This window comes from Hemibagrus wyckioides, linkage group LG20 (genome assembly GCF_019097595.1).
Source record: "Hemibagrus wyckioides isolate EC202008001 linkage group LG20, SWU_Hwy_1.0, whole genome shotgun sequence".
Classification (NCBI taxonomy): domain Eukaryota; kingdom Metazoa; phylum Chordata; class Actinopteri; order Siluriformes; family Bagridae; genus Hemibagrus; species Hemibagrus wyckioides.
Window position 1 is genome coordinate 11,640,928 of NC_080729.1, and position 19,216 is coordinate 11,660,143.

Consider the following 19,216-nt stretch of genomic DNA (forward strand, 5'->3'; position numbering starts at 1 on the left):
ATGCCCTCATTTGCCGATTTGGCCTGTGCTTTGTGTTAGGCGGCCAGCTCCAGGAAGATTTCCTCTTGCAGTGCATGTGCGTCCTCTTTCATCTTCTCTCGATTCTTTTGCATTTCCAGATGAAGGTTTTTAATTTGCGATTTAATGTCTTTCACTGCCTCTCGATGCGAATATAGTTCCGCCCTGAGTGCATTTAGCGAAGAATCGGCATCGTGTTCGTCCATTTTTCTTTCACCGCTTTCTGCTTTTGTGTTATGCTGAATTGTCGACTTTTGCATAACTTTTTGCACGAGCTTGGTTTTATGTCAAAGTTTGTTGCTATAACTCTTTGACAAAAATGTAAAGGCTTTACTTGGTTGATTGGTCTATTTAGCAATAATTAATTATTTATTCGCAGAGCTCCCTTTTGTGCTGCTCATTCCATGCGGGCAGAAGCAGAAGTCACTATTGTGTCTGTTTTTTTTTAGCCTCCACCACTGGAATTTCCACTCTTCCTGAGCAAGGTCATCCTGAACCAATACAATGTCTACGTCATTTTCTGGCACTATTATTCAGTCACATATCAGCCGACTGTTAACTAGCCACCTATCAATTCATTAAACTGCATTTTACACCAAATTCATGTATTGAGTGTGTTTATTTCCAATTTTTAATTCCCACAGTACCTTGACCTTGGAGTTCACTTCTAATCTCTTTGGAAGTTGTTCTGGGCTCTTTGGTTACCATTCATATTATCTGCCTCTTCAATTTGTTATCAGTTTTCCTCTTGTGGCCACATCCAGGGAGGTTGGCTACAGTCCTGTGGACCTTAAACTTCTGAATAATATGTGCAACTGTAGTCACAGGAACATCAAGCTGCTTGGAGATGATCTTATAGCCATCACTTTTAACATGCTTGTCGATAATTTTCCTTCCAATCTCCTGAGGCAATTTTCTCCTTAGCTTTCTGTGGCCTATGTTCAGTATGGTGCACACCATGATACCAAACAGCACAGTGACTACTTTTCACCCTTTAAATAGGCAGACTGCCTGATCACAAGTTTGAAGACACATGTTAATTACAGGGCACACTTTAGTTTAACATGTTGTTATGGTCAAATTACTTTCTTTATTATCTTTTCTAGGGGTACCATCATTTTTTGTCCAGGCCAGTTTCATTAGTTTTTTTTTTATTCAAAAGCAATGTCTGTATTTTATTAGTCAATTTTCAGTAAATTTTTATTTATTATTAATTTTGTCAGTTCCAAGTTATTTCAGTGACCATTGTGGGTTTTTCTTTCTTTAATGGAAGGGTACCAACAATTTTGTCCAATTTTGTGTAATACCCAAGAAATAGATTAGACTGAAAAAAGATTTATGCATATAGCTGAACTTAATTATTAAACAAGTGCATTTTGTATAGGAGTCAAAACAAGCACAACAAATTATCGTTATTTATTATCTTCATTAACATAGTGTGCACCGAAATACTGTTATACTGTGTAACTTGAAAAGTAAAGATTTAAAAGAATAACAACAAATAAAAAGCAACAAGCAGTATGCATCATATATCTCTGTAATCAAATTTTCATATGACCTTAGTCATGGTGCCTCAGCCAAATCCTCATTTATAACTACATCGTTTCTTTCCTTTAAAAGGGTGTGATTTGTTGTTTGATTGATGTTCTAATGTCCAATGGGTTTCTAGATTTTTGTTTAATTGTAAAGTTTAAAGATTTATAGCAAATAATAAATGTTTGCCCCTCGTTATACAACTACAACTCTAAAATTTAATAAAGAGTTGGAGCATTGATCAAAATAGATTATCGAAAAAATCGTGAGAAAAATGGTACAACAGCACCAGCAGCCTTAGGGATGATGCCAGGCAGGAACAGACTTGCTGCAGTGCCCATAGCATCCGCTACTGTACTGAGTGTAGAGCGCTTTGACTCCTCCTCTGTCTTCATCTCTCCTCTCAGATTCTGAATCTCTCTATTCATCAGATCTGCCCTTTCCTTAAAACCTTCTTCCAACAGAGCCTTCTGTTCCTGCAACACACACACACACACACACACACTTAGACAAGGGGCCTCTACATTTAGTTAAACTTTAAGTTCACTATATAAGAGCATACTATTTTGTTATAATATATAATATATATGGGGATATAACTGAATGTATCGGGATATAACTGAAAAGAACATTCCTGCTCATTATTTTCTATGTGTTTCAAAGGCATGCAACTGTTGCAGTGATTTAGGGAGCCAAAATGTAATTAGAAATCAGTGTATTTTTTGTAGTTGTTTTCTAGCAAAATCATTCTGTTCTTGAGAATTACCAGTGGTTTGCATCTTGAGGTAATTACATTCATTGTAGCCTTTTACAGTGATATTCCTAATTCCCCAAGAGTGTTCTTGACTTGGCTAGATGTTGTGAAGTGTTTTTTTCTTTACCAAGGAAAAAATTCCACAACATCCACTTAGTTGACTTCCATTAGATTTCAGGCCTTTTGGTGATACTGAGCTCCATAATGTGTACCTTCTTTATAAGAATGAACCAAATTGCTGATTTGGCCACTCCTGATATTTCTGCTATCTCTCTGATAGGTCTGATATTTAATTTTTTTTGCCAAGCCTAATGATGGCCTCTATCACGTTGATACCACTTTGGACTAGATATTGAGAGTACCAAAGAACAGCTACCAAATTCAAATTCAGCATCAAAACCAAACCGCTTATCTCCTTAATTTGTCATAAAATGATAACGAAACAGCTCACAACCCACAAACCATTTCATTTAAAGTCAACAACGGTTATTCTTGTTTATATCAACTCTATTTCTGGTTTGCCTGGGAAACCCACTTTAGCTTATCAGCAAGAACAACCTCCAGGAGAGCCCCAATGTACAATACCCCAGGCCCTTCTGCTTCAAGGTGGCAATGGCAGGATAGACAAGACTGTCTCTCTAGGAAGACAATGGAACAAAATCTTATCCAAACATCTGGTTAAAAATCCCAAGAAGCGCTGTCCTTTCCAACACATCAAATCTGAGAATTTGTGCAAAAAAACATAAAGTCTAAAAATGACTAATCCCCTCTTTTTAAGGGTTCAGGAAACTCAACTACTTGGGCAGGGGATTAGATTTCCATCCACCCGGATCATCACTCATCAAATTCAGTGGTATTTTCTATTTTATATTCTGGCTAAACCTGCTTAGATCTGGCCAAGACCACTGCAAGACACAGATGCAGGAGTCTCAAAGACCTTGTCCACAATCCCAAGTACAAGATTTAACTGATGCTAAAGCAGTACCTTCAACCAGATGCCACACTACATCTAGATGTTTAGCATAATATGTGCTGAACTGTGCCACATTTACTCTGTGATCACTGTAGATGGCATGACAATGCTGTAGTCACTTCTGTGACTGAACCACCAAAAAGTCATTATTAGAGTATAATTATAATGCTTCCCTATGAACCTTTTTTGGTGCCCTGTTTGGATAAAAAAATAAATCTTTCTAATATTTTAATTAATACTATTTTTAATTTGCCCACCTTACACACCATACAGGAATAATCTAGGAAGTAATTTCTGGGTACTGTAAATATGAGAATTATTCCTGAAGATTTTCAGTTCGACAACTTAAAGACAACTTTCTTACCATTCACTATAACACTGTTCAACAGCTTTGTGATCTTCCCTGCCTGTGTGCAATATAACACTGCTGATTTGTTACTTAAATTAAGAGTTATATTTCATTTGTAATGCTTGGTATTGACGTACACAAAAAAATTGTATGAATAAATGTTGGATTGCAATAGTACTATCACTTCTTACTTTAAGCTTAGCCTCCAGCACTCGTTCATTATCCTCCTTTGCTCTCTTGCTCTCTTGCTTCATGCGTTCTAACAGGTGGGTCACGTGCTGCTCATAGGTCCTCGTTTGGTCCTGGAACGCCTGCTCCTGAAGATGCCTCATCTCCTCTAAAGATTTATTCTTCTGCTCTAGAAGCTCCTTATGCAAACGCTCCACTGATAAACACACATACACAATATATACATATACACACAAACAAATCTATATATGTGGACACAAACACACACAAACACACACAGAGGCAATGGCCCCATTTATAATCTGATTGGCCCCTGTATTAACTCAACATTTTGGTTTCAATATTCTTGTCTAGTGAAACCATTTAAAATTTTATTGGTAAATCTTGTAATGGACAGAACTTGCTGATCCAGCCTGCTGCTTTATATATACACATACCTTCCTTTTTTTGATCTGCTTCAGTGATCAGCTAAAAGAACGGTCTGTCCAAACAGGTCCTTCTCCTTCAGATACTCACTCAACACTTCCTCACTCTGTAAAATCAGACACACACACACACACATTTATGTAGAAAAGAAAGAAGAAAAAGAGAAAGAAAGAAGTGTTTTAAGCAGTCATACCATCATCTGTTTGTGTGTGCGTGCTTTGTATTCATTTGTGAAGCTCTGCAGTTTATCACGGTACTTTCTGTATCCTCCAGGGCACATAAATGAGCCGTCAGAAATAGCCTCGTCCAGAGGAGAAAATATCTGGGTCAGCTCCCGCTTACAAACGTTCAAACACTCCTCTTGATTCTGAACACACAGATCCTGAAACAATGTCTGGATCTCTTCCTTGGATTGGGGAGTGACAGAGAATTAGAGAGAGAGAGAGAGAGAGAGAGAGAAAGAGAGATTGTCTGTGATAGTAAACTAATATGAATGCTAGATGGTTAGACAGAAAATGATTTTATAATTTTAGAAACTGATTTTATTTCTCTGTGTGTATGTGTGTTTGTTTAGTGTGTGCAGGTTACCATGAGCCTCAGCTGTGATTTTTGCTCAGTGTCATTGAAGGAAGTGCTGATGAAGGCATTGATCGCTGCCGTCTCTGCTTTTCTATGGATGTCAGATAGCTCAGATGGGTTAAGTGGAAAGCACAATAACTCAAAAACTTTACTCTGGTAGACCTGCAAGGCCTGTTCCACTGCCCGCTCATTCTGTATCTGAGCCAAAGTCATCACCGCATTCTCCAGACAAGGAACCTCGCCATTACGAATTGCCCCCACATACACCTCCGCCAGACTTGCCAGAGCTGACAAAACAAACAAAACATCATTTAAGAAAGCAATATTTACCATGTTTAACAAAGATTCTGATTTTTTTACACTTAATCAGAGTGCTGCTGTAACAGGTGAACACTGACCACTGCCAGTGAGAGTCTGCCCCCCTGTTAAGGTTTTTGTTTTGGCACTGCTAAACACATAGCTGCAGAACTCATCAGCACGCTGCAAAAACCGTGGATTAAGATCTCTCTCAGACAGCTCCTCCATTCTTGACAGGTCATCATCTCCAGCTGGCCTTGGAAATACAAAACACCGCCGTTCTGCGAAAAAGTGACGCAAACAGCGCCTGGGCATGTTGAACTTCTCAATTTCAGGGGAATTACCTAAAAATTAAAAAAGGAACATAAAAATGAGTTTTCAAATGTATAAACTGGTAATGTACATGTCATTTGTCTTCACAGTACAGGTTTTTCCCAGAAAAAAAACACTATGGTTGCTTGCTCTGAATACAACACTCCCTGGTCAGAAGCATTAATTTCTTACAATGAAAATAGTCCCTTGGTACAAACTGAGATATACAGTAGCCCAATTTAAAAAAAAATGTAAAGCTGCTGTTACAAGATAGAATTACACTTGTGGCAAAATAGCAACCTGCAAGTCTCAAATGACCACAGCAATTTGTACTATAACATTTAAAATTTGGGAGCACTGGTGGCTCAATAGTTAAGGGTCTGGGTTACAGCTCATAAAGCTCATAAAGTTGGATGTACATGCCCCAATTCTATATTGAATTGTTTTTATGTTGAAATAAGGTAAGTTATTAATAAAAATATAATGATCAATTACAAAATATAAACATCAATTAAAATGAAGTAAAATGTTAATAATATATAAAATACTGTACGGCATATTTACTCCAGAGACAAAGAAGACATAGTGTTGTTTAGGAAAGCATGGTGTGGGGATGCTGAAAATCAAAATACAGTATGGCTGGAGGAACGAGTCTGGCCAATCGGAATGCCCCATTCACTTAATCACGGTTGGCGCCCAAATGCTCTGCACCTTCTAAGGCTTCTGGCAAGAAACATACATACAGTACTCAATCTAAATGTGATATTTCTACAAATTTACCCAAAATTCTTCTCGTTATATGCTTGCAAATGTTTTCTGTGAGTGATTAAAAAGTATTGGAGGTAATTAATGGCTTAAACAATAAAAAAAAAGCATTTTGAGGGTAACCCCCACGATAAACAGGGGACTACTGTATATTTTTAAATGGCCATAAAAACAGGGATATTTAGACCTATTATTGCTCACCCAGTTTAAGCTCCAAAGCACTTTCCAGATATTCATCAGCTGTGATGGCTTTGCCGTCCCTCTCCAACTTCAGCGTGAAGTCTCGCACAGACCAGATGAAAGAAGGGAAAACTCGCATGAACTCTGCTGAGTCATCATGGTCACCACCTGCCTGTGCTTTCACTCGGATATGCTCAGTGAGTTCTGTCACATAGCTGCACAGAGTATTGTTCAAGAAAATAGCACTATTATGTGTATCTTGTGTTTGTGTACTGTACGTGTGTGTTATTCAGTAAAGGATACTGCAGCTTCTCCAGTGCATTGTTGTCTATGACCCCAAGGCTGTTGTAGACCAGAGTGCTGCTGAGTAGGAGAGCCAGGCAGAAGATCTACGTGTCATGCTTCTCATCGCCCTGAAAAGCCATTTACATATATTTGGTGTTCTTAAATGGTCTGACACAGATTGTCACATTCTTAAAATTTGGACTATCCTTTTTCCTCCATCATTTATACAAGAAACCATTAAAAACTCCTCATTTTGGCCCATCTTCAAGTAACCTTATTGTATTAAACGCCCCTCCCACACACACAAACAAAGGATATATAAATTCTACAAACTCCTGTAAAAATGGCAGATTTTTGTTGTGATGCTGTGATCAATGGCCAATCAGCAGAGGTTAACATTAATAACTCTTCTTTGGCATTAATTTACACAAACTCAGGAGCAGGATATGAAAGGTTTTTAGAATTTACAAAATTTTCATGAATACTAAATGATTTGTGTAAATGCTGATGCAAACAATGATACTGTGCTGCTATCCAGACATTGTCTATACCTTGTGCACATCCCCAAGTCCCTCAGTGTCCAGCAGCACCAGAGTGTGTCCATCTTTAAAGGGGTGTGGAACGCACCACATCCAGATGCCTTTGGTTTTTGACTCTATGGTGCTGCCCAGAGCAAAGCCTGAAACATCCACAAAAAAACAGAAATATATTATTACACATGTTGAATACTCTCCTGTAATATTATTCACTAAGTCTAAATATAATAGAAATGAAACATTATTATGAAGACCTCCAATCAATTTATAGTAACACTTTATTTGGATAGAATGCTTTAGACACAATCCAACTGGGAAACCATAATCTAGACCACCATAACCCATACTATCAAATGATTCTAAACAATGTGCCCTGGGAGTTTAGCTATTTTTCAACATGTAAAAGAATTAACTAAAATGAATCAATAGAGAACTTATATTATGTATTAATAATTAACTGCACTATCACACAATAATTAATAGAATTTACATTTTAAAAAACCAATGAGTGATAGTTTTGTTGTCAAACATGCTTTGATGACAGGTCAGAGAAGAATGACTTGAACGGTTTCAGCTGACAGAAACACTATGGTAATTGAGATCAGTGTATACAAATATGAATCTCAGAAAGCACAACACATCAAAGTTTCAGGCAGATGGACTACAACAACAGGAAATACACTATATTGCCAAAAGTATTCGCTCACCCATCCAAATAATCAGAATCAGGTGTTCCAATCACTTCCATGGCCACAGGTATATAAAATCAAGCACCTAGGCATGCAGACTGTTTTTACAAACATTTGTGAAAGAATGGGTCGCTCTCAGGAGCTCAGTGAATTCCAGCGTGGAACTGTGATAGGATGCCACCTGTGCAACAAATCCAGTCGTGAAATTTCCTCACTCCTAAATATTCCACAGTCAACTGTCAGCTGTATTATAAGAACGTGGAAGTGTTTGGGAACGACAGCAACTCAGCCACGAAGTGGTAGGCCACGTAAACTCACGGAGCGGGGTCAGTGGATGCTGAGGCGCATAGTGCGAAGAGGTTGCCAACTTTCTGCAGAGTCAATCGCTACAGGCCTCCAAACTTCATGTGGCCTTCAGATTAGCTCAAGAACAGTGCGCAGAGAGCTTCATGGAATGGGTTTCCATGGCCGAGCAGCTGCATCCAAGCCATACATCACCAAGTGCAATGCAAAGCGTCGGATGCAGTGGTGTAAAGCACGCCGCCACTGGACTCTAGAGCAGTGGAGACGCGTTCTCTGGAGTGACGAATCACGCTTCTCCATCTGGCAATCTGATGGACGAGTCTGGGTTTGGTGGTTGCCAGGAGAACGGTACTTGTCTGACTGCATTGTGCCAAGTGTAAAGTTTGGTGGAGGGGGGATTATGGTGTGGGGTTGTTTTTCAGGAGCTGGGTTTGGCCCCTTAGTTCCAGTGAAAGGAACTCTGAATGCTTCAGCATACCAAGACATTTTGGACAATTCCATGCTCCCAACTTTGTGGGAACAGTTTGGAGCTGGCCCCTTCCTCTTCCAACATGACTGTGCACCAATGCACAAAGCAAGGTCCATAAAGACATGGATGACAGAGTCTGGTGTGGATGAACTTGACTGGCCTGCACAGAGTCCTGACCTCAACCCGATAGAACACCTTTGGGATGAATTAGAGCGGAGACTGAGAGCCAGGCCTTCTCGTCCAACATCAGTGTGTGACCTCACAAATGCGTTTCTGGAAGAATGGTCAAAAATTCCCATAAACACACTCCTAAACCTTGTGGACAGCCTTCCCAGAAGAGTTGAAGCTGTTATAGCTGCAAAGGGTGGACCGACGTCATATTGAACCCTATGGATTAGGAATGGGATGTCACATTCGAGTCAAGGCAGGTGAGCGAATACTTTTGGCAATATAGTGTAGATAGACAGCTGGTTTCAGTCCAGGTTACAGTGGGCCAAGGGTGTAACTTTGGTTTGAAAAGTGGGGGGCACAAAATGGGGAAAATGTTTTTGATTACATTTACAATGCATTAACATACATTTAGGGCCTATTCTTTTTTTCTGTCAAAAAGAATAGTAAGCTATGTCCACAAAAAAGATGTCTTACTTTCTTTATTGTTTAATAGTGGCCGATCACTAAGACTTCACCATTCACCATTATTGTTTTGTGCGTGAACAAAATTTGAATAATGTGAGACTCAATTTCCACGGTTAAGAAAACTTTTATTTCAAACTAACCACTGTACCTGTAAAATTAATCACTTGAACAGGACGTTTGTCAGAGACACATCCACCAAACGGCAGGGGTTTAGAATAGGAAAAGCAAAAAGCTTTTATGAACTGTGTGGGTTACATCACTATCTCATAATATCAATTTCAGATAGACAGCAGCAAAATTTATATGTAATTATATGAAAATGTTGATCATTACTTTAAAAATCTTTCATTCATGAGTCTGCTTGTCATCCATTGCTGAGAAAAAAAAGGTTTAAAGTGAAGTCATTTTCATGGCACACAGAATGTTCTAATCTACATTAAATTGCCCATCACTTTGCCCATCACATCTGACCATCACTTTACAGATTTAGTACCTCCTTTGCTGTTTTTATGTACTCCACTCTTCTGAGAAGGCTTTTGACAAGATTTGGACATGCACCTGTTGGGTCACAAGAGCATTACTGAAAATTCTAATAATGTAAAAGTATTAGTATTGGGCAGTGTTAAAATAACCTAGATTGCTAGATGTGTTATTACATATTCTTTCCCATGTTGATTCTTACCTGTTTGTTCTCCTGCTAGGCGGTTCATGAGGTAAGACTTCCCCGTACGGTAGAGCCCCACTACAGACACTACAACAACTGGCTGAGTGATCCCATCCAGTATCTCTTTAGCTTCCTTCATAACGCATAGTTGTCCTTTAGCATCACTGCTAATCAGACATACTGGTGCCTCCATGGCTTTGAACATCTGAACACAAAAGAACACAATTAAATTACATTAATTCCAATAGAACACCAAGGCAAATCCACTGTTCACACTACATCAATTTAATTTTAATAGAAATAGCAATATTTATGCACTAGAAAGAAATATCAACATTATTGTTTTTTCATATTTTTTTAACATTAAAAACATTAAACATTTAAAACACATTACTGTAGATTGTGTCACAGGGCAAGAACTAGTGTGTAAGTGGCTTTGGCAACATAAACAGCAATGCAATAAAAGGGCAGTTAAATGCCCTGATAGTGTACACCTGAACATGCAAAAGGCCAAAACATGTGAAATACAAAAGCTGAATGTTTTAATTATAAAAGTGTTTTATTTTAACTCACTAGCAATAAATTGTCATTGATAAATGGATCTGCTATCACAACTGCATTAGATAACCTTGGCAGAAAATGTTGTATTGCTTTGATCTAAAAATACTAATAAAAAAAGGTGGTGGTCCTCGATCTTTGAATTACACACTGGTTAAAAAAGTGGCCCTTAATGTACACTGATCAGGCATAACATTATGACCACAGACAGGTGAAATGAATGGCACTGATTATCTCCTCATCATGGCACCTGTTAGTGGGTGGGATATATTAGGCAGCAAGTGAACATTCTGTCCTCAAAGTTGATGTGTTAGAAGCAGGAAAAATGGGCGAGCATAAGGATTTGAGCGAGTTTGAAGAAGGGCCAAATTGTGATGGCTAGACCACTGGATCAGAGCATCTCCAAAACTGCAGCTCTTGTGGGGTGTTCCCGGTCTGCAGTGGTCAGTATCTATCAAAAGTGGTCCAAAGAAGGAACAGTGGTGAACTGCAGACAGGGTCATGGGCGGCCAAGGCTCAATGATGGATGTGGGGAGCAAAGGCTAGCCCGTATGATCGGATCCAACAGATGAGCTACTGCTGCTCAATTTGCTGAAGAAGTTAATGCTGGTTCTAATAGAAAGGTGTCAGAATACACAGTGTATGACGAGTCAGGGCTGTTTTGGTAGCAAAAGTGGGACCAATACAATATTAGGCAGGTGATCATAATGTTATGCCTGATCAGTGTAGAGGTCCTGTCATGAATACCTTTTCTCAGCCAGTTGACTCCAGAACATCAAAGTCTTTTGTAGAACTTTAGTACAAAATGAGGCGTTTAAACAAATAATTAAGAAAATCATAAGCTTGTTACTATTGCTGCAGTGTTCCAAAACACGTTCACACACCCGTATAAAAAAAGGGATGTTATGAGCAAATTGTTCACATCAGCATGTGAATGCATCCCTACATCTGTAGAATATTTTCTCCCAAGTGCATTTTTGTCTTGTATTTTCTGTATACTTCTTGTCTTGCTTAAATCTGTTTTTTTTTCCCATTCACTTTTCCACCACATAACACTGAAATGTGCTCGCCTCATCGCAGGTTTTACAGGTGTACAGATAACGTTCATCTCATAATCACTGAAATCTACAGCAAAAGTTGCAACTGTAGAGTCTCAGGCCAGCACTATTCAGATATTAGAGAATTTTTGGTTAATCAAAGGTAATTAACGTTTCTTAATGTTACCTACAGGGGTTGGACCATGAAACTGAAACACTTGGTTTTAGACCACAATAATTCATTAGTATGGTGTAGGGCCTCCTTTTGCGGCCAATACAGCATTAATTCGTCTTGGGAATGACAGATACAAGTCCTGCACAGTGGCCAGATGGATTTTGAGCCATTCTTCTTGCAGAATAGTGGCCAGGTCACTACGTGATGCTGGTGGAGGAAAACGTTTCCTGACTCGCTCCTCCAAAACACCCCAAAGTGGCTCAATAATATTTAGATCTGGTGACTGTGCAGGCCATGGGAGATGTTCAACTTCACTTTCATGTTCATCAAACCACTCTGTCACCAGTCTTGCTGTGTGTAGTGGTGCATTATCATCCTGATACAAGGCACCGCCTTCAGGATACAATGTTTGAACCATTGGGTGCACACGGTCCTCCAGAATGGTTCGGTAGTCCTTGGCAGCGACGCGCCCATCTAGCACAAGTATTGGGCCTATGGAATGCCATGATATTGCAGCCCAAACCATCACTGATCCACCCCCATGCTTCACTCTGGGCATGCAACAGTCTGGGTGGTACGCTTCTTTGGGGCTTCTCCACACCGTAACTCTCCCGGATGTGGGAAAGACAGTGAAGGTGGACTCATCAGAGAACAATACATGTTTCACATTGTCCACAGCCCAAGATTTTCGCTGCTGGCACCATTAAAACCGACGTTTGGCATTGGCACGAGTGACCAAAGGTTTGGCTATAGCAGCCCGGCCATGTACACTGACCCTATGGAGCTCCCGACGGACAGTTTTGGTGGAAACAGGAGAGTTGAGGTGCACATTTAATTCTGCAGTGAGTTGGGCAGCTGTGGTTTTATGTTTTTTGGATACAATCCGGGTTAGCACCTGGACATCCCTTTCAGACAGCTTCCTCTTGCATCCACAGTTACTCCTGTTGGATGTGGTTCGTCCTTCTCGGTGGTATGCTGACATTACCCTGGATACCGTGGCTCTTGATACATCACAAAGACTTGCTGTCTTAGTCACAGATGCGCCAGCGAGACGTGCACCAACAATTTGTCCTCTTTTGAACTCTGATACACTATATTGCCAAAAGTATTCGCTCACCCATCCAAATAATCAGAATCAGGTGTTCCAATCACTTCCATGGCCACAGGTGTATAAAATCAAGCGCCTAGGCATGCAGACTGTTTTTACAAACATTTGTGAAAGAATGGGTCGCTCTCAGGAGCTCAGTGAATTCCAGCATGGAACTGTGATAGGATGCCACCTGTGCAACAAATCCAGTCGTAAAATTTCCTCGCTCCTAAATATTCCACAGTCAACTGTCAGCTGTATTATAAGAACGTGGAAGTGTTTGGGAACGACAGCAACTCAGCCACGAAGTGGTAGGCCACGTAAACTGATGGAGGGGGGTCAGCGGATGCTGAGGCGCATAGTGCAAAGAGGTCGCCAACTTTCTGCAGAGTCAACCGCTACAGACCTCCAAACTTCATGTGGCCTTCAGATTAGCTCAAGAACAGTGCGCAGAGAGCTTCATGGAATGGGCTTCCATGGCCGAGCAGCTGCATCCAAGCCATACATCAAGTGCAATGCAAAGCGTGGTGTAAAGCACGCCGCCACTGGACTCTAGAGCAGTGGAGACGCGTTCTCTGGAGTGACGAATCGCGCTTCTCCATCTGGCAATCTGATGGACGAGTCTGGGTTTGGCGGTTGCCAGGAGAACGGTACTTGTCTGACTGCATTGTGCCAAGTGTAAAGTTTGGTGGAGGGGGGATTATGGTGTGGGGTTGTTTTTCAGGAGCTGGGCTTGGCCCCTTAGTTCCAGTGAAAGGAACTCTGAATGCTTCAGCATACCAAGACATTTTGGACAATTCCATGCTCCCAACTTTGTGGGAACAGTTTGGAGCTGGCCCCTTCCTCTTCCAACATGACTGTGCACCAATGCACAAAGCAAGGTCCATAAAGACATGGATGACAGAGTCTGGTGTGGATGAACTTGACTGGCCTGCACAGAGTCCTGACCTCAACCCGATACACCTTTGGGATGAATTAGAGCGGAGACTGAGAGCCAGGCCTTCTCGTCCAACATCAGTGTGTGACCTCACAAATGCGCTTCTGGAAGAATGGTCAAAAATTCCCATAAACACACTCCTAAACCTTGTGGACAGCCTTCCCAGAAGAGTTGAAGCTGTTATAGCTGCAAAGGGTGGACCGACATCATATTGAACCCTATGGATTAGGAATGGGATGTCACTTAAGTTCATATGCGAGTCAAGGCAGGTGAGCGAATACTTTTGGCAATATAGTGTATGTCACCCATAATGTTGTGTGCATTGCAATATTTTAAGCAACACTGTGCTATTACTCTGCTAATTAAACCTTCACACTCTGCTCTTACTGGTGGAATGTGCAATCAATGAAGATTGGCCACCAGGCTGGTCAAATTTAGCCATGAAACCTCCAACACTAAACTGGCCAGTGTTTCAGTTTCATTGTCCAACCCCTGTAAAGACCTAACCTAAGACCTAACCTAACAAATCAGCACGCATGTTTAAATGCTATGTTTCTTTGGTAAGCTCGTGCTTCCCGAACGGTTCATTTACATTAGGTAACAAGAAATGACTTAGCTGACCAACTTAGCTGACCAGCGCGCTTATTTAAACTATTAATAAAAGCATAACAGTGGATGATATCAGAAAAATACAAACCTTAAACATAAGATGCTAGATGACATTTAAGAACTAGTCTCTTCCTGAGTCTCCTCATCTAAACAGGAGGAGCACGGCTTTTAAATACTTAGCGATAAGAGCGATAAAAGTGCTCACACTCTTGAACATCATTGTGAGCACAGGTAACAATGCAAATCTAAGTGGGTTTGATCAACTACCATTCTAAAATGTTTGTTTAATAATGAATTAAAAACTGCCTGGCTCAAGCTCAACTATACTGACAGGTGAATTTATCGTATTTTTGTTTGGCTTAATACATTTTAGTGTCTCTAAACATTATTTAAATATTATTTAAACCCTTTTAAAATTTAGTCTGTGTACCCGTAAATATTGTGACTTCGTTTTGTTATGTGTTTAATTAAAAATGTTTTTAGTAAGTTATGGTGCTGTCTTGTACAGTAGCTCCGATTTTCAGCGCAAGCTAAGTATAAAAGCCGCGTCTTTGCATTTTACTTGAGGGGCTGCTTAACCGCGGTGGAAGAACAAGTTTGGAGTTGTTGTTGTTTTTTCGTCTTGTCATGAGAAATGCACACAAACAAGCTCCTTTGACTGACCGAAAGTTCTCTGATTTCTGAACAGTGCCTGCCCTGTCGCTCTAGATAAGGGTGTCTACTAGATACCTAATGCCATAAATATAAATATAAAAAAAACTCTCCAGCTTATGAGATAAAATTTAATTGTATAAAAAAAAAATATTAATTAATTTAAAATGTAAAAATGCTGATATTCTTGTTTATGTGAGGGATCAATCCCAAAATCAACCATATAAAACAAATCAACAAACACAACATTTTCATTGTGTCTAAGAGTATGACTCCAAAATTTATGACTGATTTAGTTTTCATTCAAACAAATATAGTTTTACAACTTCAAGTCTGGTCAACGAATCAAAAGAAGTGACAATCGACTGCCACAAAGACATCAGCATGGTCACAGGCATTACCAGACAAGTTCCCTTTCGAAGCATTACCAGACAAGTTCCCTTTTGAAGCATTACCAGACAAGTTCCCTTTCGAAGCACTACCAGACAAGTTCCCTTTCGAAACACTACCAGACAAGTTCCCTTTCGAAGCATTACCAGACAAGTTCCCTTTTTTTCCTTTCGAGGGAAAACTTCTTTGTGTAAAGAAGGTTCTGTCTGTATGCTTTCCCTGATAGCTCTGCTGACAGGGGTTCTAACCATGGTATGCTATGACCTAGTCCAGCATTTTTTTCCTTCTCTGTTTCCCTACTTCTGTAAAGCTGCTTTGAGACAATGTCCACTGTTAAAAGTGCTATACAAATTTGTGGCTCCTCATTCGCTCACCGGAGTCTGGCTTGTGGACCTAATTTCCCCTCTGGACAGTGCTCCTTGGGAGATTCCTGTCAGGAGGAGACTACTCTCTCAGGCGCAGGGGGCAATTCTCTATCCCCGTCCCAAGATTAGAACCTTTTGGTCTTTCTCCTGAGAGGGACCAGCTCCTAGACTCTGATCTCCCAACTGAGATTGTTGAGACTATGTTGGACTTTTGCCTCTGGTGTAATCGGCGTTGTCAGGATCTAGTTCAATGCCCTTTTAGTACAGTGCTAGAGTTGCTGCAGACATGCCTCTTTGAGGGCCTATCACCCTCTTTGTTGATGTATACCTGGCAGCATTTGCTGTGTGCCTATTCCCAGATCTCTTGCTGTCTGTGCAGTGCCCAAAAAAGCAAAGCAAGAAAACAAACAAACAAAAAGATTTACTATTTCACTTACAATACTCACTTTCTAAATAAAAATGAAAATGGTTGAGCCCCTTTATCATTTTTCAAGTAGTTTTTGAAATTCTGATTTTCTAATTTATTTATTTATTGGAGGTATTATTTGAAGTTGGGGTATTTATATTGGAAAATGAAACATATTTTATCAATATTGCATGAATTGTGTATTAATTAATTCATAAATTAATTCAAAGAATCTTTAAAAAAAAGTGTTACAACCATCCCCATATAACAATACTTTTTTTTTTATAAAGTCATCTGATAAGGCCACATACAAGGGAAAATCAGTCAGATCATCTGTGAAGGCACATGGGAACTGCACTGTAACACTGAGCAAACTATCAATGAGGAGTTCCGTGGCATCCAGCCTTACATAGGCCATAAGATTTAAACCACACAAATGAGGAAAGAGATCTTTTTTTAACCATGATCACTTTGCAAAACACACAAAGGTCAGCCCAGAGGATAAACACTGTTCACAAATATCTGTGAAAACTTTTGACTTCTGCAAACATTAGGGTTATGCCACTGTAGCCACAGGTCAGTGGATCACAGTATCCAGGTCAATTTAAGAAAATGGTCATTACTGCAAAGGATGCTTGGATGAAGATGAAATCTTGCCAATGTGACAATGATATACAATATTTTAAGTATTGACAATGATATACAAGTATTGTGAAGCCTGCTCTGAATGCAGCTGCCACACTCAAAAACATTCAACTCGGTTTCCAATCTACAGACACGTGTTCTTTCACTTCTGACTTTTTGAGTATGATTATGCACCATCACATGTCACTGGCGGTCCAGACTTGGGTACATCACTAATGTTTGGGAAAAAAAAACTGTCAGGGTCAAGATTAAATGATATGACATACTTACACTACTGAAACAAGCAATGAGGAAAGGAGAACAGACAAGATGAAGCAAAAAATTAAACAATGATTACTTTAGGAAAGAATAAACAGATGCAAAAGACAAAATGAGAACAACATTAATTTATTTATTTTTAATAAGCCTTTTTAAAGCATATCATATTGGCTGGAAACTGTATTTGATACTTTGGTTACAACTTACCCCAGCATGTATTACAACCTACCAGGGGCGTCGCTAGGGCTAATCATTCGGGGCTTGGGCAGTCTGGACATCATGACTTTCTATTATTCAACTAATGCAGTATTTAAGTTAATATACAGACATGGCTTAGGTGAACAATGGACCAGAACAAACTCCATCATTCGGCTGTTCTGTCTATTGAAAAAGGAATTCTCAGCACTATAAATACTAGTATGGTAATTGACCGTTTTGCTCAAGTCAAGTCTCGGAGATACTCTCTGATGATTCCACCCTCGAAGAAATAGGATAGGAAAGTCACAAAGAGTTCGAAGTAGATAAGATACAAACAGCAAGACAGGTGAGAGAATGACAGATGAGAGAATAGAAGAGAAGAGAAGAGAAGAGAAGAGAAGAGAAGAGAAGAGAAGAGAAGAGAAGAGAAGAGAAGAGAAGAGAGGCTGTAAATAAAATTAAAATAAACAAAGAATACAGTAGTCCCAGCATAAATGAGGAATGAAATGAATGTGTTTATTATTAAACAATATTACATTAAAATGCCATTGCAAAACGTGTTATTCTTGCTTACCCCCTCTCCCTAATTATATATCTGGCTCAGCCCCTGATGCCAAATCCTAGAAACGCCCCTGCAACCTACCACAGTTGGCTTTAACAAAGAAACACTGTCTATTTGACAGTAGTGCCATTTTCTGTGAACAAATACTTCTTTTTTTCTTTTCTTCTGTAATATTCGTGTAAAGTGGGTGAATACTAATATAACAACCTACAATAGACATGTCTAGATTTTTTCCCCTGTGCTCTTACAAAAGGTTTATTTGTACTTGTGCTATAATTGGTACTGAACACATAATATTACAGTAAGTCGGATATCTTGCAAAAGAGAGGAGTATAATAAGTAATATAATAAGTACAGCAAGTCGGATACTAAATAAATATAATAAGTACAGTAAGATATCTTGCAAAAGAGACGAGTATAATCTAAGGAGAAGCTACTAAAAAGAATGCACTTTTTAGACGGTCCCTTACTGACAAACGACTATGGAGTAACGGAAAATATAATTAAATGTATAAATAGTAGTTGGTTCTCTGTCCAGTTAAAATATATACATTTTATTTCATTTTTAGAAAAGAGAAGGCAGGGAATGGCCGATATAAAATCGAGGTGAATTAGACAAACAAAAATGATATAAGCGACCATTTCCCCACAGCAGGTTCATCACACTTAGCATGCTAGACAATACCACAGCACTGTGTAAACATTATAACCCAGATAAATGTATGAGCAAAGAAAGTAATAAACATGCATTGTCAAGAAAAGAAGATGTAAATGAAGGTGTAAAGCTAAACAGACTTTCGAACTGTTTTTTTTTTTCTAGGATAGGACCGCATCATTTCTTACAGCTTTGACAAAAATCAGTGAAATAAACATTAAGTCAAATTATCGTGTCCTTTTGCACGCGCAAATGTATTGCCCTGCAACTATATCAGCTTAAGCTCCAGTGAATGACACTGTATATTTTATAGCGGAATAAAAGCATCTTTACCCTGATCAGTAAAATTTATTTGTGTAGCGCCTTTAGCAACGGATATTGTCTCAAAGCAGCTTTACAGAACTCATCAGAGCAGTAAAAAATATACAGTTTCAATGCTTAGAATAACAAATCAGTGAAAGCGCTTACCTTGGCAGAGAGAACAGCTTAATGATTAGATGATAATATCATGCAGCGTTTTTTTACTTCTGCTCTGAACTGAAAGCACAAGCGAGTTTCCGATGTTAGGACGAACTAAACTGACGTTTCCTAAACATGATGATTAAATAGTGCTCCCGCCCTGCAAGGGAAAGTGAAAGCGAAAGTCCCAAAGTCATCAGAGAAACGCTTCTTGTATTGATTATTAATGCATGAAGGGAAGACACGTGACACCGTGGTTTCTCGGAA

The 19,216-nt window shown here is 39.4% G+C and overlaps 1 pseudogene; it reads right to left on the reverse strand.

Moving 5' to 3' along the window:
• Window positions 1-692: 692 nt before the first annotated feature.
• LOC131371127 (guanylate-binding protein 1-like) lies at window positions 693-19,109 on the reverse strand (annotated as a pseudogene).
• Between the last annotated feature and the right edge of the window lie 107 nt (window positions 19,110-19,216).